This window comes from Mirounga leonina, unplaced genomic scaffold, assembly GCF_011800145.1.
Source record: "Mirounga leonina isolate KUSES-001 unplaced genomic scaffold, KU_Mleo_1.0 Mir_153, whole genome shotgun sequence".
In the NCBI taxonomy this organism is placed as follows: Eukaryota; Metazoa; Chordata; class Mammalia; order Carnivora; family Phocidae; genus Mirounga; species Mirounga leonina.
In genome coordinates this window covers 17,545,301-17,556,106 of record NW_023270387.1, presented here as the reverse complement: position 1 = coordinate 17,556,106, position 10,806 = coordinate 17,545,301, and positions in this window count along the sequence as shown.

The following is a 10,806-nucleotide window of genomic DNA, read 5'->3' as shown; positions in this document are numbered from 1 at the left end:
CCACTAAGCCTCAACCTAGTATAACGGAAAAGCTGAGTGGCCCCACGGTCTGTCTTCCCTCCCTATTGGCTTCCTGCTCCTGGAAGAACTCTGATGAATCCTGTACCTGCTCTTTACTGCTGCGCCATCAGCCACCTCCTCTTGTCCAGAGCCACCTGTCACTGATGGGCCTCCCAATGATGGTGGGGGTGGCGGGAGGCCCCCATCAGGGACAGTGGTGCCCACCACCTCTGCCTCCCCTCACCCTACCCCACCGCCTAGAACCAGAACCACCTCACAGTGCTGGACTCCTGCTTCTACAGTATTAAGATGGAGGTGACGTCAACCAGCTGTTTTTAAGAAGCTGAGGCCAATTCATGTTGGTGTATTGTCAGAACTGAAGTTTACATTCACCATGTATCTTCCTGTGTTTACTGTGCTTCCCTTTTTTTGAGGGATAAAGGAGAGAGGACCTGATTTTGATGAGGCATGGAGGGGAGGGGAGGATTTGCAGTCGTGTGTGAGAGAAGAGTGGAAGTCAGGAGGGGAGAATGGTAGGAGCAGCTGAAAGTGCCGGAGGCTCCAGAAGGAGGGCGATGGAGCCACAAACGCCCCTCTATTCTCTGCTGGAGCCAAACAGTCTGATCGCTGTGGTCTGGCTCCTCTCCCCCATTGACCCTTAACCCCTAGCAGAGTCTGATACTTGAGCTTAATATCTAAAGCTATTGTGGCTAGTATTTTATTTTTTTAGATTTTATTTATTTATTTGTCAGAGAGAGAGAGAGAGAGGGAGAATGAGTGCACAAGCAGGGGAGTGGCAGGCAGAGGGAGAAGCAGACTCCTTGCTGAACAATGAACCTGATGAGGGACTCAATCTCAGGACCCTGGGATCATGACCTGAGCCGAAGGCAGACGCCTAACCAGCTGAGCCACCCAGGGGATCTGTGGTTAGTAGTACAAGGCTATATATCAACCATTAAATACTTGGTTGGGTAGCAGGATTGACAAAGGAAGTGTTGAAACCCATCCTAAGGGACAGGGTTTCTCACCCTGAAGCCTGAAGGGGATCCTGACCTGAACCCTTGTAGATGGGGTCCTGCTCTCTGCCCTGACTCTCAGACAAATACAAGAGCCAAGAAATGAACTTGGGAAAACACATTATCTGTCCTATTCCTTCAAGGCAACCTGCAGCCCAAAGAGTCAGATTCAGGTAGCCAATACAGTTGACCCTTGAACGACACAGATTCGAACTGCGGGTCCACTTATGTGTGCATTTTTTTTTTCCAGTGAAGAGAATACTGTCAATTTGTATTTTCTCTTCCTTATGATTTTATGTTTTAGTATTTTCTTTTCTCTGGCTTATTTACTTTCTTGTAAGAAAACAGTATAGAATACATTTGACATACAAAATACGGGTTAATCGATTGTTTGTGTTATCAGTAAGGCTTTTAGTCAACATTAGTATTTAAGTTTTTGGGGGGTCAAAGCTTACATGCAGATTTTCAACTGCACAGGGATATTAGCACTCTTAGCCCCTGCATTGCTCAAGGGTCAACTCTATTTTTCGGATGAATTACAAGAAAGAAGAAAGGAATGAATGGATAAGCAAAATGTGGTCCATACATACAATGAAATATTACTCAGCCTTAAAAAGGAAAGAAATTCTGACCTGTGCCACAATGTGGATAAACCTGGAAGACATTAGGCTAAGTGGAATATCCGGTCACAAATGGGCACACAATGTATGATTCCACTCCTAGGAGGTAGCTAGAGAAGTCAACTTCATAAAGATGAAAATTAGAAAGGTAGTTGCCAAGAGCTGAGGGAAGGGGCCATGGGGAGCTATGGTTTAGTGGTTACAGAGTTTTGGTTTTATAAAATGAAAAGAATTCTGGATATGGGTAGTGGTGTTCATTGCACAATGGGGAGGATATAATCAGTACCACTGAACTATACACTTTTATGTAAATTTCGTGTGTATTTTACCAAATTATTTTTATTTTTATTTTATTTTATTATGTTATGTTAATCACCACACATCATTCATTTTTTTTTTCATCATTCATTTTTGATGTAGTGTTCCATGATTCATTGTTTGCGTTTAACACCCAGTGCTCCATGCAGTACGTGCCCTCCTTAATACCCAACACCAGGCTAACCCCTCCCCTCTAGAAGGCTCAGTCGGTTAAGCATCTGCCTTCGGCTCGGGTCATGATCCCAGGGTCCTGGGATCCAGCCCCGGGGTATTTTTATTTTTTTTAAAGATTTTATTTATTTGAGAGAGAGAGACCATAAGCAGGTAGAGGGGTAGGGAGAGAGGGAGAAGCAGGCTCCCCGCTGAGCAGGGACCCGGATGGGGCTGGATCCCAGGACCCTGGGATCATGACCGGAGCTGAAGGCAGACGCTTAACTGACTGAGCCATCCAGGCACCGCTTACCAAAATTTTTTTTAAGAAGAAGAAAATCCCTAGGCTTTTCAGTATGCACAATTTCTAGCACCATTTAAAGAGTCTCTCTATATTTTTTTGTCTTTGTTCTGGTAACAGCTCTTACTAAGCAGTTAAACAAGTTCCTGACTTGACTGTTCTTTGGGTTCCTTACCCCTAAAATGGGAAAGATCCTTTTTATTATGCAAGTGCTTCTTTTGAAGTATAATTGGACCTTCTCTTAAAGGCCGACTGAATAAAACCCTTCTTCTCTTTTTCTGCTGCCCCACTCTCACAAAAGAAGGAAGGAGAATTGATCATGAAGCCAGAACGTGGTGTTGTTCTGCTAAGATTCATACTCTCCCCTGCAGTGCTTAGGGACTGCCTTAGGGACTTGGAGAAGAAGTGCCCGGTGCGACTGGATGCGGGTAGAAAACTGCACTAGGGATCCCAATACAAGTGTCTACCCATGATCAAGGCATCTTACTGAACAACTTCTGATCCCCAGGAAGAGGCCTGGGAAAGTTGTGATTCCTCTAGAACTCCTGACTTCACTTCTCAGATCCTTTTACTAAATCTCCCATAGGCAGAGTCCTCCTATCCTCATGCCAGACTATCTCCTTATTTGAAAATCAGTCACCAAGGCAACTGGTGAAGGCACCAGAACAGAGTGGTAAAGAGGAACCTGGAAGACCTAGTTTGGGACTCCTGTTCTGCCACTCAGTAGCTGTGGGTCCTTGGCTACATCGCAAAGCCTCGAAAACCTTCATATTCTCACAGTAGAATGGGGATGAGAGTAACCTGCCTTTTGGAGAGGTTATAAGAATGCTATCACAAATGTCCAGTGCACTTTGTCAGAAGTGTTCAATACGTGTTCAGATTTATTCATTAAGATGACCTCCAGCATAGGAAAATGTGGGCAGAGAAGATTTTTAGCCATGGTTCCAGACTCTGCTTAACACCATCCTCTGTATCTTTCACTGATGCTCCATAAGCCCTTTTGCAAGCACCCACTGTGTTGTCGGTCTGTCTCCACAGGTTCCTAACGCTGTTTTATCCCATAATGCTTTCTTCATCTCCGAGAGAACTCCTTGTGTTTCCTTTTCTTTACCTCTTACAAAATATCATCAAAGGTTGGGATGAATCACAGCAGTCTGGCTTGAGAACTGGTCGATGTATAAAGTCCAAATCTAATACAGCCCCAGATGATGTCGGTAGTGAATTATTCATGCAGTCTAATGAGGAACGTGAGCGCATTTGTAGTCAACCAACAACTTTCCTCTGACCAACACAAAGCACATCTGAAACAGGTCGCAGTGATCTCACTTCACCAGATGGGAAACCAAGCCCCAGGGATGCAAAAGGACTAAACCAAGTTGAACAAGCAATATAGATTCAGATGTCAAAATGTTTCTATAGGGGCTCAAGACTAAATAGGAAGTCCCCACCCACTCCTTCTCCTACCCTGATTTCCTGTAGGATAAATCGTATTATTTTTTAAGAGAAACACATTGGTGAAAGAAAAACACCGCCATATGAGGACACATGGTTAACCCAAATGCTAACAGGATACAAACTCAACTGGAGGGAGAGCAGAAGCAGCCAAGGGTGAGCTAAAGCCAGGACCCGATCTGTGCTTCCTAACCTGGCAGCCAAGGCCCTTGGTGATCCAGCCCCAGCCTATTTTGCCAGCCTCAGCATTCCCCCACTCCCTAACTGGAACCTGAAACCCTTTGTAACATCTGTACTAAACTCCCCAAACTCCCAGTATCTCATAGCTGCCTGACTGCACATCCTTACCTTCCACCACTCTACACTTCCTGTCTTATTTCTTCCTCTCCTTCCATCTGGCCTGAGCATCCATGCATCCGGGAATACTTTCCAGCCCTCCTTTGCCCCTCTTGGAGGATTCCCCTCCTCTGCATTCCCATGGTACCCTGCACATACCCCTGCAGAGTATCTCATATTGTATTCACATAACCTGCTTTCTCACCAGACTGAGAGCTCCGTTGGAGTGGACACCGTATCTTAAGTGCCTGGCACATCCTGGGCCTTCAATAAATGCCTGTTAAGGGAATCAATATTGTTTCTAGCTCTCCGAAATCTAAGAACTTCTTGCTTGATTTCTTTTTCTTTCACAAATGGCTAACAATTCTACACCTGCCACCCCCACAGAGTAAGGAAATGGCCTAGAAGACTTGTTATATGGACTCAGTGTGACTCACCTAAATTTAAAAAGAATGCTAGATTGCTAGACTCAAAAGTATGTTCAGAGGTCATTGTATACACTCCCGTCAGCACCAATGTGAATTTTCCAGAAACTTGAAAATATTTCAGTAATGAAAAGCCACAAAAGACAATCATCTGCATTAGACATAAGGGCACATTAAGCTTCAAGTGGGCTCGAATGGCATGTTCAGATAAGTTTGGCTTTCAAGAATCAAGAACAAAGCTTCCAACTTGTTACTCCTTCATGTCGAAACATGTAAGTGCATAGAAAGTAATGTAATTCATATGCCTATGATTCACTTGCTTTTCATTCATCAAATGCTTAGCTGCAAGAGTGTGCTTGACGCCTGTGTAAGCTTCCTTTTCTTGACAAGAAAGTTTGTTTTTTGGGAGATAACTCACATCTTAAAATTTGGGTACTTATAGGGAAATTCCAAGCCTATTAAGTCAAAGAGTCTTGTCAGTCAGCCCTGAAACTTTTTCCCAGTACGGGTTAGACGAAATAGGTCACTGGCTAATTGAATTTCCCAAGAGATTAGTGATCAACATCAGAACTTCTAAGCTTTTCCCAATTTGCTGTTCACTCTTAATTGGTTTCAGATTTATGGCACGAGGCTAAAATGTGTAAAAACGGTCAAAGGCCTTGGAAAAGAAAAACAGGCAACTAAAATCGTGATCATTTTGAAAAGTCGTAAGAATGGATCCATTCAAACCATGAACTGCATTATTACCTATGTGAAAACCCCATAGTCAACTTTTAATGCCTTAAAATCCTGCTGTACAGGAAAGGGCTGAGGTCTTTCTTTTTTGTTCCTTTGTGCTGTGGGGTTCAAGACCAAGAATATGAAAATCAAATCTTCAAATGAAAGCGTCAGTCAGAAGTTGGTGTCAGATTACTAGCTATGACTGAAACAAAACAAAACAAAACAAAAAAACCCCCCAAGATCCCAGACTCTAGGGTAAGGCCAATACCTCTAAATAAACATGATGTCCAGAACTGGTGTCTGAATCATAGGGCTGACTGAGTCAAGAGAAGCAGAGGTCCATCAGACTCATGCTGAGCCAAGAAAGCCCCTCAGGTTGTAATCTTGGGCTGAACCAAAGGAACATCAGTAGATTCAGATCAGTTAGAATTACAGAGACTCTAGAAATCTAAGAACCCACCCAGGCCCACTTTGTGATGCTCCGGCCTGTGTTTGAACCCTTCTGGACTCACAAAGCCCTTTTCCTCAGCGGGTCCATAGCACAGATGACTCTTCATGCTAGAAGATTCTCCTTATATTGAATCAATGTTCACCTCAGTGTTTCTTCTACCCATGGTTCCTTTTGAGCTCTACACAATACATTGAATCCTTTTATCTCACCTACTTCGGAGTGTTAAGCCCTAGGTGTTGAGATCTTCTTGATTCTTCTTTTCTCCAGATGGAAGCTTCTCAGATCCTTCTACTTTTCCTTATGTGATGTGACTTCAAGTCTTTTCACTTTCTTGGTTGTTTTTCTTTGAAAATCCTTCTCTTTGTCACTTGATGCCTTAAGTGTGTCAATTAGAATAAATGCATGGACCTCTTTGGGCTCAGACCTTGAGAAATCCATGATGAAGTCATAGTATCTTTAAAGTGAATAGTAGATACATATTTTTGGGGAGGTTTCTCCTCCTGTAGTCAACACATGTGATATGTCTGTTCTTATTACATCTAAGAGGCATGTTTGTAGGCATTTGTTTACTGGAAAATTCCCTTCTCAATATTTTCAAATTCTTACAGACTGTTGAGCAAAAGATCCTGCCTGAAACCACATTTAAATCCTAACATCAAGTGCAGGCCATACAATTCAAGGACAAATAAACCCCAAATGAAAATGAGGAAAGAGATCGTATGTTATTCAAGAGCAAACATCACTGTTTCATGTGAGTGTAAGTGGAAGAGGTTGGGAGTTTCAGGGTAGGAATAATTAAGGGAAAAAGAGCCTTACTGGTTTATTTTTCCACGGAGAAAGCCAGATTAAGTAGAAACAAGGTATACGGACCTTGGGTATACACACACACACACACACACACACAGAATTAATCAAGAAGAGAATGTGCAACTATATCAATATGTTGTTATTTTTATGGTTATTTATTGAACTTTATTTGTCTATGCAACAGAGAACAGTCCATAGGTTCCATGGGAAAGGTTTGCATGACATAAACTGTAGCAGAAAACAGATGGTCATCTGATCTTAATAACTGTGTTTAAACAGAGCTGAACTACTATTAGTGATACCATCAGTGATGGTTTATTTGAGAAGCGCAGTAAAGGGACTTTCACCCTCATGGGATATTTTTTCTTTCAATGTTTCCGATTGTCCACACAACAGTGGAAACATCTGGATACAAACTGAACCTTTTAGTCCATCCTCTGCCTGTAGCTGGTATGTTCAGTGTCAAGCAACTGAGTGCTAAGAAAGAGGTTGCAACTGACTAATTTAGAGATACATAGATTGCTAGATCTGAGTAATTATTCAATGGTTGGTCAGTAGAGACATCTCACTGGGACAAATTACAAATCTAACACGGCACTGGGTCTGTTAAGACTCTACTTGTTTCCTCAATGCTTACAAGGGGATGAACTTTGTTATTTGATCACAGCCTATACTTCTGAACTCATCTGTGCTTCTTTTCACTCAGTGGATTCTACAATCCAACTACATAAGTGATGCACCAATTTAAAAGTGCTTATGCTTAAATAAATAAATGAATAAATAAATATTAATAAATAAAAGAGCTGTGCTAGTTCATGATTTCAACCTGTCTTTGCTCAAGTGCATTCTCCCTGCTATGTTTTTCTTCCAGTTCTGCTGTCTGATAAACTCTATACTCCCATCCATCTTTAGGATCATACTCATGTATTAACTCCTTTGGAGAAGCCTTTGATAACTTCCCTGTATTGAATGAGGTATTTCCTCCACTATGCTACTACACGGCATCCCACAAGAGTTGCTAACACACTTACCTTTGTCATTATTTGTCCACACATCTCTCTCTCTTATTGGACAGTGAGCAGAGGGGTAGGCATGTCTTTTTCATCTGTGACTCCCTTATGCCTACAATAGTGTCCGACATATCACTGGTACTCTACAGATGATATTTGAATGAATTAATTCCAATTTACACTCTTCTTCTCAATGAGAGAATTTTTTTAAATTCTTTTTTTTTTGATGTAGTGTTCCATGATTCATTGTTTGCATATAACACCCAGTGCAGTACATGCCCTCTTTAATACCCATCCCCAGGCTAGCCCATCCCTTCACTCTCCTCCCCTCTAGAATCCTCAGTTTGTTTCTCAGAGTCCATAGTCTCAATGAGAGAATTTTTATCTGAATAAATTTGGGTCCTCGTTCAATGACTCACTCCCGCTATATAGATGACAGCTAACAGTATATATTTCAATCCAATATTGATTTGATTATGTAAATTTAAATAATAATGTGCTCAATCAACTTCAATTCATTGTAAATTTTACATTTCATTTTTTTATGCAACTGCACAGATGACACATTTTATAGTACTTGAATTATTATTCACAAAATACACTTCAGGAAGTGTGTAGCTGTGATATGTGGCTTATGAGCATGCCTGAACTCTCTTTAGGAATTTTTCAATCTCTCTAGAATACACGATACCAAAAAAATACAGTGAATGTTAAATACCTAGTAACCTTCACAGAAGATATGCTCATGGCATGAAAAGCTATAAAAGGATTATAGAATGTCCTATTCACCTATTTAATTCTGGGCATTAAAGAATTTTCATCGTGTCTTTTTTGCTTTATATTTCATTATTTGGTAAGAAAACAATTTCTCATGTTATTGTTTGGAGTGTGTGCCTATGTGTAGTAACATCCATATTATATATTTATATGTATATTTCATCTATAGTGGGTATATATACACACATATACATCTATATACATGTATATACATGTAAATATACATTTGTATTCGTTGAAACAGAAACAACCCCCTCACCCCAATTTTACCCGTGGCCCCTTGAAACATGCCAACATTTTTCATTTCCTGACCAAAACTGTCAGTATAAAATGGACACTGTGGAATGAAGGGTAATACAGGAATACTTTCACCAGGCTTAAGGGTACCAGATAATGAAACTAGCTCCTGGGATAAGCATATTTATTGGGTTTGTTATGTATCAAATGTAACAAAAGTAGAGGATCTGAAGAACACCCTGTGTGGTTCTTTTCACACCCTTTGATCACACAATTCCTCTTTAATTCAGATGCAGTAGAGAGCTTAAGTGGCTTCATTGATGTGTTAAGTGTGGAATGATTTTTGTATAAAATAAAAAAGCCTCCATTATGTGTCCAGAAAAGCCTGTGTGTGCTTGTTTATTGAGACAGGAAGTTGGTTTCCCACACAGAACAACAGTTCTGCAATGCTGAAGCATTGTGTCTGAAAGAGGAGTAAAGGAAACTTAATTTTCTACCTGGCAGAAATCGGCTTCTGGAGGAAGGGACAGACAATGTGGTTGGGTTTCCACTGAATGAGAGGACTTGATTGATTTTCAGAAAAGGCGCCACTCCATGTAGAGGGAGGTTGCCTGCCATACTTTTGTTAGGAAAACGCACATTTTATAACAGGCTCCCGTTTTTGTGCCATGCTTAAAGTGATGCATGGCAGTGAGCTCTTGTCCACCCCTCCTCAGGTCAGCAGGTTGGGGCGGCGGGGAAGGAATTTTCTCTCCTATATTTGTCTCGAGGTTGATTTTTATTGTTGTTTTCCCCTGAAATTGGTTGTCATTCGCTTTTGCTCTTTGGGTTTTTTGTTTTGTTTTGTTTTTGTTTTGTTTTGTTTTGTTTTGTTTTGTTTTTTACTAACATGGAGAATGCCTCTGAGACTTTCCCTGGTGAAATTTAAAAAGTTTAAATATTTAGGTATGGATATAGTTCTTATCTGCTAGGAGTGGATCTTTGTCTTGTCGGAAGCCCATGGAATAAAGCCTACACTGTGGTCACAGGATGAAGAGGAGCGAGATTAGAATCCATTTCAGTTTTATATTCCAAAGCCCAGCTGTTTTTCTCTATACCATGCTGCCTCAAGCTATATAAGGTAGCTAGATTCTAGCCATCCTTCCCATGGCTCATGTAATCCCATTGTCTACCCTCATGCTTATTGTCGTTGTCATCCTCCTCTTCAGTCTCATTAGGAACCAGTGTAAAGGCTTATGTTTCTCAGCTGGGAATTGTTCTAGGAGAACATATGACATAGTAGTTTCCCTGAACGGTTTTCTAATCTGAAGCAGACAACAGGGAAGTGGACCTAATGAGAAGAATGTATGTAGAATAGAATGAGCCCAGGGAATTTTTCCATTGGTAATATTTACCTTATCAATATTGCAGCAATAAGTGAATTTTCAGGGTGAAAAGCTCAGTAGAGGATAGTTATAGCACTTTCATGTTCAAGATAGCGATCATTAGGCTACATAAACTGTGGGGGTGGAGCAGGGTTAGAAGGGTCATTTGATTGAGGCTTGGCGGGGTGAGAAAATAGTCAACCTTCCAGGCACAATCATATCTTCCCAGTTGATTCTTTGATTCTTCCTTGTATAATTATATCCTTTTTTGCCCATTCTTCTTTACTTTTTCCAAGCTTACGACTGGTACAGCTTCTACTTTTTCTCCCATTACACATGGATAGATTTTTTTTTTTAAACTTTATTTATTTGAGAGGAAGAGCTTGAGAGAGAGAGCACGAATGGGGGAGAGGCGGGCAGAGGCAGAGGGAGAAACAGACTCCCTGCTAAGCAGGGAGCCTGATGCGGGACTCCATCCCAGGCTCATGGATGGATTTTTTTCCCCCTTAAATTTGATGTCACAATATCCTTTTGAGTATTATAAATCTGTTTATAAAAGAACTTCAGAGTCAAGGAATTCTAGGGGTTAAGTGCTGGGGTAGGACAAGGAATATTCTTCGAGAAGGTCTTAGAATAATAGTGACAACCCCTAACTTTCTTCCCTTTGGCTTTCAGAGTGAATTGTTCATCTCTGGGACACCTGGGGGGCTCAGTTGGTTGAGAGTCTGACTCTTGGTTTCGGCTCAGGTCATGATCTCAGGGTCATGAGATCAAGCCTTGCTAAGCATGGAGTCTGCTTGAGTTTCTCTTTCTCTCTCTCTC